General features: G+C 38.9%; 1 long non-coding RNA gene across 1 annotated transcript in view; it reads left to right on the top strand.

Annotated features, from left to right (window-relative positions):
- Window positions 1-17036, top strand: part of LOC148223192 (uncharacterized) — a 58768-nt gene that overhangs the window by 40538 nt on the left and 1194 nt on the right. Inside the window, exon 2 of the long non-coding RNA XR_015804824.1 lies at window positions 12577-12698. This is a non-coding gene — a long non-coding RNA (uncharacterized LOC148223192). The remainder of the gene's footprint in view (window positions 1-12576; window positions 12699-17036) is intronic.

A 17036-nucleotide genomic window follows, 5' to 3' on the forward strand; every position in this document is an offset into this window, starting at 1 on the left:
CAGTCCTTCCTCAGAGAAAGTTGTTTACATTTCCTTTTGGAAATTATTGGCTCTTCAGCCCTTGATTGTTAGTGAATAGCAAAGGCTGTGATTTAACAAAGAACCCACCAACAATACAACATGATTTTCTCATTACTCTAACAGAAGATTGGGTCAGTTGTATAACTTTTTTTTTCCTTTGTGAACACCCAGTTGCTGAAAGTCAAAAACTGAGTTGATCCAAGGGCAAGGGATAACACAGACATGCAAATATCAGAGAAAGGTTTCCTCCTTGGTAACACCTGTAATGAGGATTAATGGGGTAGTGACCTGTTTTTTGTTTGGCTTTTTTACTAGTCCACCCTGAGGCCAGATCCTGTATGCTTCACACAATACTTCCATTGCAGAATAGATTAGGATTTAGGCCTTCTCAGTGTTGTGAGTGACCTGCTATGAGAGAAGAGGCACACAGTTCCTACCAACTTTAGAGCTGCTGCAGACGGATTTTAGTGCGCTTACGGGGGATTTGCCTGGCATTAATCCCTTTGAAAAAGGAATATGTGGCCACATGAAGCTGATTGATGCTCATAATAACTGAAGATCATGTTCTTTGAACCTTCTGGGTCTTGTTTTGAAGAGCTGTATCAGAGCTAGCAGTGGCTGAGGCAGCCCTGATGAGCTCACCCTCTGCCAGCACCCAGCTCCTGCAGGTGAGATGTCTGGGGGAGGCTTCCCCCTTTGAGAGGCTCTGATCATGCTTTTGCTGGCACTTATAACCATGAAGTATAGGCAAACTGCTGTGAAAAAATTTTTCTTAATTCAGAAAAACCTTCCTCTGAATTCTATCAAAGATCTTGTCCAAAGAAAGAAATCAATAGACCCTGTTTGAACAAGTGTAATTCTAGCCAAATTGTGAAACAGAGATCATGTACTTGACCATGAAGTTGTGGTTACCTGAATGAATTCTGTGTGATGGCACTTCAGGCACCATAACTGGTGGTTGCTCTTGTTTTCATTGCACAGACATTTCTTTGAGATAGTGCAGAGCTGACAAATGGGTGTCAACAAGGGATGGAAAGGATTTTGCATTTCTTAGTGAAATGGGAAATCTGTGAGTGATGACTAGTGTGTGACTTCTTCTAGGCCTGGTATCATAGCTTGAAAATGCATGAACAGAAAAAAGGAAGATATTACACTACATTATGCTAAATTAACCTATCTGTAGAGTATTAAATATCTATCTCTGGAGACACATTATAAAACCTAAGTATTTTCTCTGTAACAGTGGTACTATAAGTATTTAGTGTTTTCCTGCTAGGATGTAAAATTACTAACCAATATTTTTTTAAAAACCCAGAGGAAAATAGGAAAATGTGACCTAATCAAATGAATTTAATTTTGTTTTTAGCTGAAATTTCAGTAATTATTTCATTTAGCACCAATCAATGATTTTTTTTTTCTTTTAACATATTCGTGTGAAGGGCAAAAGCAGATTAACCAAAGCTAAAATACTCTGTAGGAGCAGAGTGGCCTGTCTGAACTCTGCTGTGGGCAAGGCTTGCAGGGCTGAAGGTGGGAAGTGTTGTCAGAGTGGACACAGCCAGGTTTATCAATTGGCCCATGTGTGCACTCTAGTCTGGACCACATGGCCTGGGCCAGGGCTGTAAAGTGACAATTGCCCTTCCTGCCATTGCTATTCCAGCCAAGTGTCTTTTCCAGAATGAGAGCCTCCAGCTGCAATGCCACAGATGAACCATTTGGTAATAATGATTTAGGGAGATAGAGAACGGAGCAGCATAAACTACCTTTTAGTCTTACCCCAGGGACTGATTTATGAGAAGGGAAACTGGAGAGTCAGAAATGGGTGCAAGTAACCTCATATATTGGATTACTGCTCCATGAGCCCCCTCAGTCTACTGGGAGATGCTTTCTCTTCCCTTTTCCTTCTCTCATGGCACAGTGACTTCAGGAGTTCTTAGTATTTTTCAGGAAAATCTGAGAAAATCTGAAAAGAAAAAAATCCTGCCCTACTTCATACGTGATTGCAATGGAGAAGGCTAAAGGAAAAGTTTGGGACATGTCCAGCTAATCTATTAGCTCTTATTTTGATGGTTTTAGAGTGAAAAATAAAGGATGAAATGTTATATAGAGGAACTGGATGAGTATGTGAGAGAGGGCAAGGTGTATCCATTCAGAAAAACAAGGTGTGATTGCTATGACACATTAGCTGCATCACCTATGATCCTGTCCAAGAGCAGGATGTGGCAAAAGTGGACACATGTCCACCCACACTGCCATCATGCCTTAACAAGGAGGGATATGTCAGCTTTTTCTCAATTTTGTATCTCACTACTTCATTTAATACGTGGGATATTGTTAATTAACACTAAAATTTCTAAGAGTCAGAGTAAGTTGAAGTGTACTGTGAGGAAAGAGACAGACCCTGGTGAAGGTGAATAGGATGAAGATCATCTCCAGAGTGTTCCTCAACACAAAAGATGAATCTGGAGCTATCCTGAGGCAGGTGTTAAGGTGGTGGCCTCACTGTGGTGGGTTTTGTCACCAAAAGTGTTTGAGGCTGAGTCAGTGCAGTTAAGGCTGCAGAGCTGTTGTGGCTGGAGTTCAGTGGGACAGCAGTGCACTAACTCACAGCATGGGATAACCTTCCAGCCTTCCCTGCCTCCACCGAATTATTCTTAGTATTTGAGTGCTGTAATCCTAGAAACAATACTTCCAAAGGCCTAAAAGACATGTCATGTAACCTTTATTAGTTTATCACTACAGCAGAGACACTTCCAACTTGCTTTGATTTAGTGACATGACTTGTGGTTAAAAGCTTTAGGCGAGGCCACACACATGCAAACAGTGACTAGTGATTTGGATAATTAGTAAGAATGGCAGAGCCCTGTCTCTTTACATGAAAGGTAGCAATGATAAGCAATTAAAAATGAGCTGTAAAAGGTAAAATCATGTAGCGATATGCAGTGCAATAGACCAGGTTGACTAAAGCAACATAAAAGCTACACCAAAAAGAGATGGGTGAATTAAAGGAAAATGCACTAATTTTGAGTGTTGTTTTCAATGAAATTGTTTCTAAAAGTGGAATATGGGAGAATCATCAGCTTTTCTGGCAACAGGGGTAGCTCCATCACAACAGCAGGTGTCCTGATGCTTGCAGGATTTGTTTTCTCAGAATATTTATAAGATGTTAATGGAGCACCTTGATAGTATAAAAGAACCCCAAAAATACCATAATTAATCAGAAAAGTGTGAGGTACAATTGATTTTTTCTCTTACAATTATTTTTCTACCTCATAGCTCTTGCTCACTACTTAAGTGGGTCCTACTTGGCCCTACTACCTATTCTCTTTGCATTGGGAAGGTTTGAAATTGGCCCCAGCATTACTTGCTTTGACAAATTTGGGCTATATCCCCTTTTTCTGCCTGTCTACTCCTCATTTGTCTTCTGAAACTGAATTTCTGACACATTCTTTAGCATTTCTCTGGCTATAGCCTTCCAGTTACATACAGTGTAAGAGGAAAAGTGAGAATAGTTATCAGTTATTTCTAAATGTTTGGCTCTATCATAGTACAGAAGTTCTATCAAGAGAAGAAATTAGAGTATGATATGGATGCATTTGATATGGATACCTTTGATATGGAACTGCTTTTTAATGACAATATTTCTTTGGAAGTGAGGATTGATATGTGTCTACGATGTATAATTTTATCTGGAAAACAAAAAACATGATCAACTGTGTGCTGAGAAACAAGGAATTTAAATGGTTCAAAAATTTCAGAAAGATTTGGCATAGGGTTGGTTGATCAGAAATAGTTTGAGACTTCTAGTTTTGTCCTTCTCAGCTCCCTGGAACATTGATTGAATCTTACAATGCAGAATAAAATTGCAGACTGCAGCAAGACTGTTAAATAGCATAGTTGGAAAAAATCCAAACATGCTCACACATCTAAAATCTGTTATTTTGAGTGAAAACCTTGGCCAATGGTTTACATGTTGTACTAGCTTCAAGGAAATATTGCATCAGTTTGATTGTAATGTTGCTCATAGTGCAGTACTATTCAGTGAACAACAGGGTTGGGTTTTCAGGGATCGTTTCCTGATTTTCAGGATGGCTGCTGAGATCCATGGCACAGAGTGTGATGAGGGAGCTCTTGTAGGCCTTTCTCTATTTGACACAAAGTGTACTGAGTGTTTGTGTTTGAGAGCATTGCATGGCACTTAGGACAATGGAAATCCAGTTTTATGTCTCAAACACTGGGGCGTTGCTGCTAAGAAAATAGGAAAAATCTTGGCTTATGGGCCTGGAATAGCTTGCTGAATCAGCGATTCAGGTTTTCTGTAAGATGTAAATTCCTTAAAATCAGGAACCTCCCTCTGTTTTGGATTATTTGATTGTTTTTAATGAATCGTCAAATAATAGTATAGGTGAGAGTTAATGTGAGAGTGAGTCTAAACTTGCAGCCAGAAAGCCCTATGGGATTTTCTCCTATTTGCAATGGGTGCATCCAGCCACCTCTCTCTTGGAAAGAGCACAGATGTGATCTGTGTCAAGGAGTAAGGGCTGCTCTGAGATTGCAGTGATTACCTGATTTGCATCGTCAGTTGAAAGGAAATTCTAGCTAATCAATGGACTCAGCTACACTTGTTTCAATTTAAATAAGCAAGTCTAAAAGCCTTCTCTGCACCCCTGTTTGTTTAAGTTGGCTTTGTCTCTTTGATCTCATGTTAACATACTTTAATGACAGGTAATGATTGATAATGGTGTATTGTAAAGTTCGGGTAATAAATAGTGTTTTACTCATAATAATGCTGAATAATGTACTTTTTATGACCCAGTTTGATGGAAAATTTCCTTGTCAACTCTGCCTAATTGTCCAAACAAACCACCCATTACTTAAAGAGATACATGTCTAAACTAGACACATTAATTAGGGTCATGACTGAGCTACACAAAGGAATATAGTAACACTTCAGTTATCTTTAACTATGATCTTTGGACAGCAGTCCTAATGTTTAACTGAAGTTTAATGGGAAGCTATTGTTTACACTATCCTTTTGTACCTCGCAGACGTGTTGGAATCAATCCATAGTGGCTGGGTGATGGGAAAAGTGATATCACCCTGAAGGTCTTTAAAGGTCATAAGCAATATTAGTTTGAACACCAAAAATGACAAAATTGAGTAAGACTGGATGAAAAAGGAGGAAAAATGGTTTCTGGGTTTTATTCATTCAGAAACTGAAGTCATTAAACATCACATTCCGTTGAGTTGAAGGTTTAAAAAAGGGCATAGTTTTTAGGTGTCATCCTTCTGGAATACTGTACATCCGAGTGTTGTGCCGAGCCCTCTGCAGTGCTGCCACTTCCACAGTGTCCCATAGGCACTGAAGTTTTGATAATGTAGTGAGGCCTCAGAAGGAGCAGTGTAGACTTTAGAATAAATGTCAAAGTTCAGAAAACTTTATGCATAGTGAATTAACCCAAACTAGAAAGAACAATGGAATTCTAATTCTATGAAAACATCAGCTTTCAAGAATAGACTGACCTGTAGGACCAAATAATTTTCTAATGAAGGGTTTCTTTCATAGTGAGTTCTGGTCCCTTTAAATAAACAATGCTCACTTTCTTAAGTACTGTACAAACAAGTGTGAGATACTGTTGGTATAAGAGAATTTGTATTCTCTCTCATTGCCCCCACGCAGCAGAGCATTCACTGGGCATCAAAAACAGCAGCTTCTGTGCAAGACTGTGTCAGTGTGCTTGGAATGAAATGAAAAAGCTCCTACCTGTCCCTTTCTTACCTCTGTTTCCATTCAGTATCAAAAGTGTAGAAGATGTTATGCCAGAAGGGATTTGTCCTTTTTATCTTGGAAGAGAAATGTTTTGCTATTTGCATTTCTGAATTGCTTAGCTGCCCAAGCATGCTTTATGTGTGCTGCTTGAAATGTGTCATCAAATCACGTGTCCACTGTTCTCTGGCTGATGTTGGACTTTCTCCAACAAATATGGATTATGTTAAAGCAGGTTCTGAATTGACGAGAATATGTTAATAACTCCCAGATGGGCATCTTTGTGCAGGGAAATACAAGCAGTCTATGGCAGGAGCTAGTGTTTGGCAGGTCCATCATTCCGTCATTAAAGGCCACATTATTACTCCCAACTCTGCTTGCATGACAATTGCTTGCATAAACTCAGTCTCCCAAAACCAAATAGACACAATTTGCTTTTAGAGATACTTTTACTTTGTAAACAATCTTTTTATGCCAGCTGGTGCTTCCTCCAGTTTATAATATGGATTTTTATAATTAAGGAATAGGGTTAAATAAACACTTATGTTCCACAAATGCACACCTAAGGTCATTTTCCCAGATGTGTGATATAAATGTGAGCTCAGAATAGTTATACAGAATACTGTGAGGACTGTACTATTCAATGATGTGTTTAAGTTTTGCTTGGAGTTACAATTGGATATGCTATCTTAAAAAAAAGTTTATTTCATGCTCTTAAAGGGGTTTGATGTCTTCCTATGGCTTGATAAAAATAATATTGCTTTCCACTTACTTGCATAGGTTGGAAGGATCTGTTATAACTAGATAAATGCATAAACAATATATGCAAGTGTGAATTATATGATAAACATATCTTGGTCACCACACTCATTCCTCATCCATTAATCCACTTTACCAAAACGTTCTAAACTCTGTCCCTCCAGCAAGCATTTACCAAGGATGAATGTCTGGAAAACATTATTTTCTTCTTCATCCAAAGGTTTTCCTCAAACCTAACCCACCAAGTGTCCAGTTGTGAACTTACAAACAAATGCAAAAGCCATGTTTGGCTTTTTGTGGTATTTAAAAAATATAAATTGTTAACAGATTATATGTTTCTCTGATAGCTGGTAGTGAAGCAAAGACTTTGGATTCTGGGAATGGGAAACTTAGAGATTCTTAGTTCTTGGTCTTATCGTCAGTTCTAGAGCCATGTATACAGGAGTTGTGAATCCTACAAAGCATTGCCTGTACTGGAAATCTGAGGAGTAGTTACCAGGTTAACACTTAAACACCTTCATAAAATAAAAATAATTATTTTATGAAAGGACATAATGACTAAATCACTGAATTTTCCAGATTATTCCACCACAACGTCAGTGATCTCTGTACCCTATTTAATGTAGTCTCACAAGCCTATATGTGTATTTTCTCATGCACCTATTTTTAAACATGGATTTTGATTAGCACATCAGTGATAACGATGGCTTTTTTGTTCTTAATAATAATAAAGAGGGTGAAGTATACATTTTGAAATAACACCTTTAAGTCAGCTAATGAGAATTTACATTTTTCAGCACGTTCTAGGGAATACTACTGTGTTGGGGCAGTATTTTCTGGTGATAACCCAGAATGTCAATACTATCAAATATTTGGATCTGACACAAGCATCAAATATATCATGAGGGGTCCTCTCACTTTTGGGCTTCTTTAGTCTCTTTCTGCATGTTCTGATATTATCACTCTCAAACTGGCACTTAATTTTCTTGGGTCTTAAAATGAGTGTTGTAAGAGTAGTTGAATGTAATATGTGGTATTTTAATATTGTGACTCTTAATGCTACATAAAACCTTTGTTTCCTACAGGTTTATTGAGCTGGTGTATTAGATTTCCTGCTGCATGAGCAAGAAGATTATGGTGGCTTACGTCTAAGTATACTTTTGGGAGGCATTTTGTGTTTTCTCTATAAATAGTCTTTCTAAAACACAATTGTGAAACTATTAATGTTTATATCACATTATACATCTCTCTAAGTTTACTGTGATGAGTATACAGGGTGGTAACAAGAGGAAACCTTTTTTCCTAGGAAACGTGTTCGGAATTGTTATTGCTAGAAGCCTAGTAAAAGGCAAATTTTTTAATATTTATGTTATCTGTAGGATAGTTTTGGCTTATTACACTGAGTCATCCCTGTTTTCACCAATAGCAAAATTACATCTTTTATGGAGTTAAGCACTTCAATGGAGCTTGCAAACACACAGCTTTGAGCAGAAATTTGGGTGTTCTGGCTATTCCTTTTCTCGTCAGAAAGAGATGAAATGAGTCAATTGCAATTATAAGCTCTTCACCTATAAAACATAGGCTTGGGGATGAGAGTGTGTACACAGCAAAACTTGTATTTTGTACTGGATAAATGTTTTTACCTTAAGCAAAAGAATGCATTTATTATGGAGATGCAAACTGTAGGAAGATCCTTCATCTTGGGGCACGTGGAAACTGTACGTAGAGGAGGGATGCAGAGGCAGTTCATACCTGTATTACTGACTTCCATCCTGTTTCAATGAGCAATTTCTTCACCATTTGGGAGAAAATGCTACAGGTCTGGTTCTGAGCCTTGCAGCCATTTTTTCATCTGTATATGAAGAGCGACTTAGATTATTTTTGAAAACGGAGGGCGAGTGGAGCAAGCGGTTGTGTCCCCATGCAGGCAGATGAGGATGGCAGTCTCCGAGCGGGGCCGGCTGAGCGGGTCAGCTCCCGGCGAGCGCTGCTCGGGCCCGGCTGCGGCGGGAGCTGCGGGCAATCTGCAGCTTGCTGGGGGCAATTTACGGTGCTGTGCCCGCGGGGCAGGACTGGGGCAGAGGCCGGGAATGGGGATGGGGATCGGGAGCAGCTGCCCGCCGGGCCGGCCGGACCCGCCGCGGGCCGTGCCCAACCTCCGGGGACACGGAGGAGCTGCTGGGTCAGAGGAGTTACGTGAAGTGGCAAGTGATAAATTCAAGATGACAATTCAAAACAGCAGTGTTTCTTCTGGTAATTAATTCCAGTGGTGCCTGAGGCGGTGCTTAGCTGCTACAACCAGTGTGGCCAATGCTGAGCAGCTAATGAGAAAACATTACAGCGAGGATTAGGGGCCGGTGCATTCTGGCAGGATGAGGTCACTATGATTAGAAAATATTAGTTCAGGCTTAATGTGATAAACTGACTATGACAAAGAGACTTTATTTTATCCTGAGTGGTTAAAAGGCAAAATTTCCTTTTGTTTATTTGTTGTTGTTTTTTCCCCTTCAGCCACCTTTTACCTTCTGCCTACAGCCCAGTGGCACCAAGTGCTGCTTTGGTCACGTTGCTGTCACATGCAAACCCTGTCAGGGCTGGTTACACAAATTCTTCTCTTTATTTGTTTTAATTACTTCTGTCAGGTAACAGAGGAAGGAGCTGTATGGTTGTTACCTGTAAGCAGAAGGAACGATAAGAAATTAGCACTTCTACTTTCCTGCTGCCCTGGGTGAGCAGCAGTGATGGAATCACACGGTTTTGTCTCATGAAAGACAATCCCGCCTGAGAACTGTGACTGTGTTGGAGATGTGGAAAGGTGATGCAAGAACAAAGAACAACCCTCCCCTGCTGCTACAGCATGGCTTTGAGGGGTTACTTGTGAAGAAAAACCTGTACCCAATGGCACTTTGAAAAACATTTCTGGGAGTTTTTTCCAGGCTGTTACAGTTGCAGGATCTGTGTTATTCACAAACCACTGGTGCTGTGTGCTGGCCTAATGGAAACCTGTGGGTTGTAATGTGCTTGCTAAGCACTTGTACCAATAGAGATGAAACAATGATCATGGAGTGAGACCTCTTTCCTGTTAATTGCAAGGATACAGATGAGATGGGCTGCCTGTTGTGGCACTTGGATTCTTTTGCTGTCTAAAGACTGAAGTTATTTTCACATTTTTGTTTTCTCTTATCAATTTATGTAACAATCATTTTTAAACTGAAATCATTATAAATACTTCAGCATAAATGTTTCCATAGAGCAGATAAAAAGTGTTTAATCACATCAGCAAGACTTCAACTGGTCCCAAGTGTCAAATAACATAATTAATTGGCAAGCTTGTAACCAAATTCTTACACTATCTCAGAATAGATTGAGCTATCAGGGATGTTCTTACCCTGTGTCTTATTGGAATTCATACCTTTATCTTTTAAAGAAAAACAAAGAGCTTTATTTTTGTTGTTTCATCAACATGAGTGTGTTTTCTTCTTTATTTCACCCACCGAGCTTATCTTTTAGAACTACTCCAAAATACTCACGGACGAAAATATAAATTCCATACCATTTTTTTCTTCTAATTCGATTATTTTTGAGCACCATTGAACTTGCATAGTAAAAATATATGGTCTGCAAAGCAAAACTTGGAATAGTGTTTGAGTTACGGCAGTAGTTAAAAATATCTGTATCAAATACATTGACTCTTTCAGTAATTCCATAGACTCGCAATGACACTAATATTATTTTTCTGAACAATTAAAGCATCATTATGGGTACTATACTGCAATCTGATAAATGAGATTTGTTTGCATGGTACTGAAATATTTTTGGACATACAAGGTTACTGTATAAACAGAAAAAGGAGTATGTTCACTCAGGTTTTATTAACTTCTTGTAGATACATATGGAGAATTATTTTGTCTTCATTTTCAGGTAGAAGAGAAAATATATTGCAGTTAAACCCTATAAAACAGCTTTAGAATCTCCGTTAATTGAAAGGCTGGAAACTATAACTGAAGTATATTGTATGCAATAATTTGACTTCAATCTTGCTGTCATTTATTTTTAATGTTTGAATTTTCATATAGGCAAAGCACCTCAAGAGTAAATTGAACTTTCAGGATAATTAAAACACAGGTTTAGAACTGCTGGAGTCCTAGGTAGACTTTGGAATTTCTGTAGATTCCTGCAACATAATTCTAAATTGTTTCATTAATGCTGATATCAAATAAGATTTCAGGATAACTTCCATACTTCTAAATGCGAGCTTTTAGGTAGACATTTAATGTAAGACACAGTAAAAAATTTAAAACTGGATTTTCAGTATGCCTGTGGGATTTGGTTTCACATGGGAGGACAGCTAATAAGTCTGGATGTTAATCCTGACATAACCATAGAATATCTTGAGTTCGAAGGGACCCACAAGGATCATCAAGTCCAGCTCTCAGGCCTTCTCTCATTTAAGTCCTAGTGTGATTTAAATACAGGCTTCCATTTAATCATAGCATCAGAAAAAAATACTTTATTTCAAAATTTTGGCCAGGGTTTTGACCAGTCTATGGGGTTTTCTGTCTTAAAAGCAAATGCACAGAGATTTTATAAATAGCTTCTTCTTCAGATCCTGGTGCCAAACCTGTGTGGCTGTTAGAAGAGACGGATGCTTGGAAACTTTTTGCTTTGCTCTTACTAAACTGAGTAGAGTTTATCCTCACTAATACCTGCATTTGTGTATGCTGCTTCTGGTCCTGAACAGCTGTTTAGTGCAATGAGCGAGGAGCTGGCTGAGCACATAAACACTGAGAGATGACAGGGTTTTGCTGTAGTCGGAAACTTGGAAAAATATAATTCATTGTGCTCCCACGTGTAACTTGCTTAAATGTCATTTGCTGCTGCAGCTCTCACTCTTCCCCTCCCCATAAACCTTCTTCACCCCGCGCTCAGCCTGGCCCGGAGTGCGGCGTTCCGGGGGGGATTCCTGAGCAGGCACTGCCGATCATTGACCTGGCTACTGCTGTTTGTGATACTTACTGCTAAACTTCCACAATCAATACTACATGAGCCCGCCTAGCTCCTGGGAATGCAAACCTGAAACACTGCACTTAATCTTGAGGCTGGCTCTTGCTCCCTGCTCTGCTGCTAAACCGGGAACTTGGCCTACTTGATGCGGCATTATTGCTGCAGAGGTCAGGTGTGAGCCGGCTTGGCAAGCGCTGATGAATGGCTGGTTGTGATGGAGCACCTCTCCTGCCCAAACAGAGACATTTCATAATGATGGACCATAAGTGTGCACACAGAAAACCTTGTAGCTTGGCTCTGAGCTCATATAGTGAAAGCTAAAGAAGGCAAGGTGTTAGTTTGGAACAACTATGTGGGACAAAATGAATGGGGAAAGTGAGGTCTTATTAAAAGTTAAAGAAACCTTCCCCTTTGTTACAAAATCGTAGGAGTGGCTGCAAATGCATCTATTTTCCTGCCATCCTACTTGCATTGGTTCCTCTTTTCCTAGTATATTAAAAAAAAGAAAATCACTGGCCTTCAAGATTATTTCTTAACACAAATTATCTCTTCAGGAATTTATTTTATTTGAACTGTGTTCTCCAACATAAGTTATTTAAATTTTGTTTGAAATTGATAATATGGGATGAGACTAGATGCTCAAATACATCTTGCAAAATTAAGTTTCTCTGAATGAAACAAACTGCAGAAAAGCTCACCTTAATGCTGGAGAGAGCTTTCCATGAGGTTTCTTCCTTAAAATGAAAAAGCTGAAGTAACTAAATAATAATTTCTGGATTTATCTAATGTGTTAGCCTTTGATTCTATAGGTTTTCCACATCTCTCTCTTACAGACATTGACTATAATGTCCAAACAAAACCCAAAGAGCATCTCACCCACACAAAGTGTGGCACTAGTTCACTAAAACCACGGGCCAGCAAGAGCTCTGAAATAGGCACTTTTGCTCCATTCTACAGCTGATTCAAAGTCAGATAATCCTGTTTATGGATCCAGATATTCATAACTATGGAATCACTTCTTACAGGTGTGAAACACTTCAGAAAATACCCAGAGGAACACCAGTGCACTGTGATTTAAGATACATTAACCAGCCTCGAGTAAGCAGCTGCTGTAAAGTCTGTACTGAGGAGACTGAAAGCTGGTAGGGTAAGTCCAACACCCTTTGTGTTCAAAACCACCCCTCAGCCTGTGGACAAACATCACTCTTGAGAAAAATGTGTATTCTGCCTTAGAAATTCTGATCATGCAAGCTGATGCTTCACAGTAAAAAAATTCAGCTGTATAGTGAAGTGCCCACTTGAACCCTCATGCTCTTTCATTGTGAGTGTTTAAAAACTGTTCTGTAGAAGGGAAGAGTTTTGTTCCAAATGTTTGCCTCTTTCCTGAATCAGTCCAATGACTGGATGAGTTGCTGTGCAAGCCACAGCACTCTTTCTAAAGACAAATTCAGTGCTGAGATTTTTAAAATAGTACTTGCATTTACTTATCTAGGCACGCACCATTGATTGCTTTGTGGTAGTTAACACAATGTTCCCCAAAAGGTTTCATTGTCTTTTTTTTCCTCAACCCTAACGCATGGAGATGAGATTCTCAGTAGGTCATTACACTTTATTACAGAAGAGCTGTATTTATATAAATACAGATTTAGGGAAGGATAAGTGTTGGAAGGCAGAGTTAGCTGATGAGCCTTGAAGCTATCCAAATAAGGCCCTTTGGTTTTAACTGAATGTAAGCCACATTATTCCTGGTCATGACTGGACTTAAAAGTTGTGAGTTTCTGGCATGAGTCCCCAGAGTGTGACTCACTGTGATAGTAGTTGTGCTGGAACCTTTAGTGCTTGGCTATTTGGTTTTGCTGTGCTGCATGAAGTTGTGTACAGATTTTGCAGAGAAAAAAAACCAAACCAAACAAAAAAACCCACCAAACCCCACCCCTCTCTTGTATATACAAGCAGCTCCAAAGTACTGCTTTCGGTTTTCTCAAAGAGCAGCTAGATGCAGTGAGAGATTTTTTTCTCCTGCTGGTTCCTTTTTCTTGTACAAAGACAGTGCAGGCTAAGAGATGTAAGTCACTGCATTAGGCTACTCTGGGCAGCCTCAGAGGAATGAGTTCTAATTTTGTAAACTGGCAGCATAAGCTGATATGTTTTTACAGATAAGAGAGTCATAAAAATGAGTTTGGACCAAGAAAAAAGTAATTGACAAGAAATAGTATGGAGGAAGCTGCTAATTCAGTAGCCCCTTGTAGTCTTTCATTGCTTGCTCCTCCCACTGCAGTGCTGCACCTTACTTAGTGTAGTTAATCTGAGATGTCTGAAATTATCTCTTGCAAAAATTTAATTCACTGTCATAAGAAAACCCCCATCCTGAAAAGAGTGTGGATAGTTTTGTAAAGGAGACCTCACTTATTTTTTTACTGAAATGCCTTTTAATTGGTTATAACTGTGGTGGGAAGCAAAAGCATGAGGTCAGTATGGAAATCTGCACATGGACCAAGGTTCAAGGGAGAGATGAGACACAGCTTTGTGCTCAGGTCTTTCCCACTGTGCTGGGACTCTGCTTTCCAGCAGCAACAGCTGCAGGTTTTAGACATGATGGCCCTACTGAAGAGCTCTACATTTCACTCTAAGAGCTAAAGCACCAACATGGGAGAAGGCAGAGTGTGCGTTTCCAACTGGTGAAATAAGTGGAAGGGTGTAATGATTAAGGATGCAGGAAGTAGATACAGTCCTTAGGGTGAATCAAAGAGACCCAATTGTAGTGAAACTAAGTATTAAAAAAAATTAGCTAAGTGTAAGGTCTATTAGGCTAGGCAGCAATTGTAAAAGAAGTAATGAAAACCCCATTTCTGAGATCTTTTAAAACTGAACAAGTCAAAAGACCAGAAAATACACTGTAGATAGCATAATATAATGATAGGACGATAGACTTATTCCAATAGGCCTATTTAATTTCTAATTCCTCTGAGTCACTTAAGCTATTTATGCTTAATTTTACATAGTTATGACTACAGAGTATAATCATCCAAATTGCAATAAAATCCTTATAACAGATTAATAAAAAAAAAGTAATATCACATTTTGCTTCAATGAGCTAACATGCCTCAGAAATGAATGACAATCCATGCTGCTGGGGCAGCAGCAGGGTCACCAGTGATGCATTTAAGTAATGTCAAGTCCTATACTCAATTATAGTCCCATATTTTGGTTTTTCAGAAATAAAAGCCACAAAGTAGAGGATCCCAAGTGCTGTAAAACTTTGAACTAAGTACATACTCCAGATATCCTTCCCATTTGGTTCTTAACCCATGAGGAGGTGACACCCTGGCTTTGGCTTGTATTTGTGCTGGTACCCTTAACAAGTCCTGAGTTGTGTGATACTTTTCCTGCCTTGTCCCTGAGAGTGTTGGGTCACACTTCCAGCTGGAGTGGAGGGCAGTGACCAGGAACCCCTTTCTTTGCTCCCCAGGTGGGCAGGGGTGTGATAAATGCCACGACTCTTTCCCTGAACATTGTATGATTTGGTTCCAGTATTGTAAAAATAACTTGAACATCAGTATTTCATTTGCACTTTGTCTAACACAACCATTAGAAACTCTTCTTTGGGGTTATGTTTACAGCTATTTGCAGAGAATTATCCTGATTGCGTTTGCCTTGGTGCCTGGCTCTGGCATTTAGAGCCCATTGCACGGAAGTTTTGTGGGGTGCTCTCCCTGCACTTCCCTACCCCCGTGAAACGACATTCTGAATTTTCTATAAGCAAGAATGAACTGTTAACACTTAGCATTGCAAAAGATGCTCTGAATTTTGCTAAGAACTGTTTTGGTATTTGTAACTGGCATATAGCATATTTTTAATTTCTATCTAGCCAATCATACTGATACACAAGTTGTATCATCCTGTGAATGGTCACTAAACTCACTGGGACACCTGATTGGGACAGAGAGAATTTTGAGCACAATAAATGTAAGTTGATTCAGAAATATATTCATCACATTTATTTTAATTAGAATGAAAAGTGCTGTAAAATTCCTATTTTACAAAAAAACCCCATTACCTACTAATGGGTTAAAAATAAACAGAAGCCTTCATATAAAAAAAAAAGGCAAAAGAAACAGAGAGAAACGGTAATGACAGTTTTGAAGTATCCAGTACCTGTTGTGACAGGAATAACAAATTAATTGGGACTATAACGGATTCTTTGTAAAGGTGAAGTAAACACACTTGACTGTATATTTTTCACCATCAGTTAAGTCTCAATTGGTTCTAAAAATAAACAGAAGACATTGAACAGTTTTAATGGATTTTGACACCTAGGTATTATGCTGTCACTCCAGTATAAATGAATCATAACTTTAGACTGCGCCAAGGAATTACTACACATTTGGAGAAAATTTATGGTGCACCGGGCTTTGAATCATGATGTGATATCAAAACTAAAGTCACAAGAGGAAAAAAGTCTGGCATAAATTACTATTTACCCAAGCCACACATATCCATGTGAAAGCAACAAGTATGGTTTGTAGGGTTAGTTAGAAATGCCACTATAATTTCTAGGTGTTAACACCTCTCTGAGTGGCTGTTCTGGCAGAGCTCCCGGAGAGCTGCATCAGAGGGGAACTGAGCACAAAACGCTGGGCAAACCTCTGCAGCTGCCAGATGTTTGTTGCTTCTCAGAATTTGACCTAATTAACAGTTTACCAATGAAGAGGTTAAAAGAAAGAATTTCAGCATTTGACTTTGTGGTTATGTTGGGCTTAAATTTACTTATTTTAATATCTAATGCAGGAATTGCAGGTTATTAATTTCTTACTTTGGGGTCAAAGAGACCTTAAACTTTTTGTGGCTGTGAACATCTGCAAAGAGATGGGTTGCTGAATTCAACCTGGCCATCTAATTTGTGGTCATATAGGTAGGTAAGCCTCAAAATATACAGACATGCATATAGTATTCGCTGAGTCTTTCTCTTGGAATTTATTTTAAAACACAGTAGTTTGTGCAGTTGCTTAGACAATGAAAGCATGCATTTTAATACCTCTAAAGAAAACAGGAGGCTCAGTTGTGTTCACTGCACAATTGCATAGTTGTGGTTTTTGAAAGTCCTCATCAAAATAGTCTTGTTTTTAAAAACACTTGTTTTTCAAAGCACAAGGCAGGTGGTTGTAAATACTCAATCTACAGTACTTTTACAGCTTCCTCAACAGTTTCTCCTGTTTTCCAAGATATTCTGAACTCACCTTTTTTAGCATTTTGGCTTAAAAGCTGGCTGTTTCTTCAGAGGTTATTATAAAATACTAAAAAGAAGATAGCTAATTTTAAAGAATCTATTAAGCAAAAAAGTGCAAATCCAAGAAAGATTATAAGCAGGCAGAGAAGACGTTTTGTCCAGAAATCCATAGTGTATTGGTTTATAAAGCTTTCACACATTCTGGCTGTAATGCTTTACAAAAGTGGATTGATTCACTATTTTTGACCTACTGGGAGG

This window comes from Sturnus vulgaris, chromosome 7 (genome assembly GCF_052056855.1).
Source record: "Sturnus vulgaris isolate bStuVul1 chromosome 7, bStuVul1.hap1, whole genome shotgun sequence".
Taxonomy (NCBI): domain Eukaryota; kingdom Metazoa; phylum Chordata; class Aves; order Passeriformes; family Sturnidae; genus Sturnus; species Sturnus vulgaris.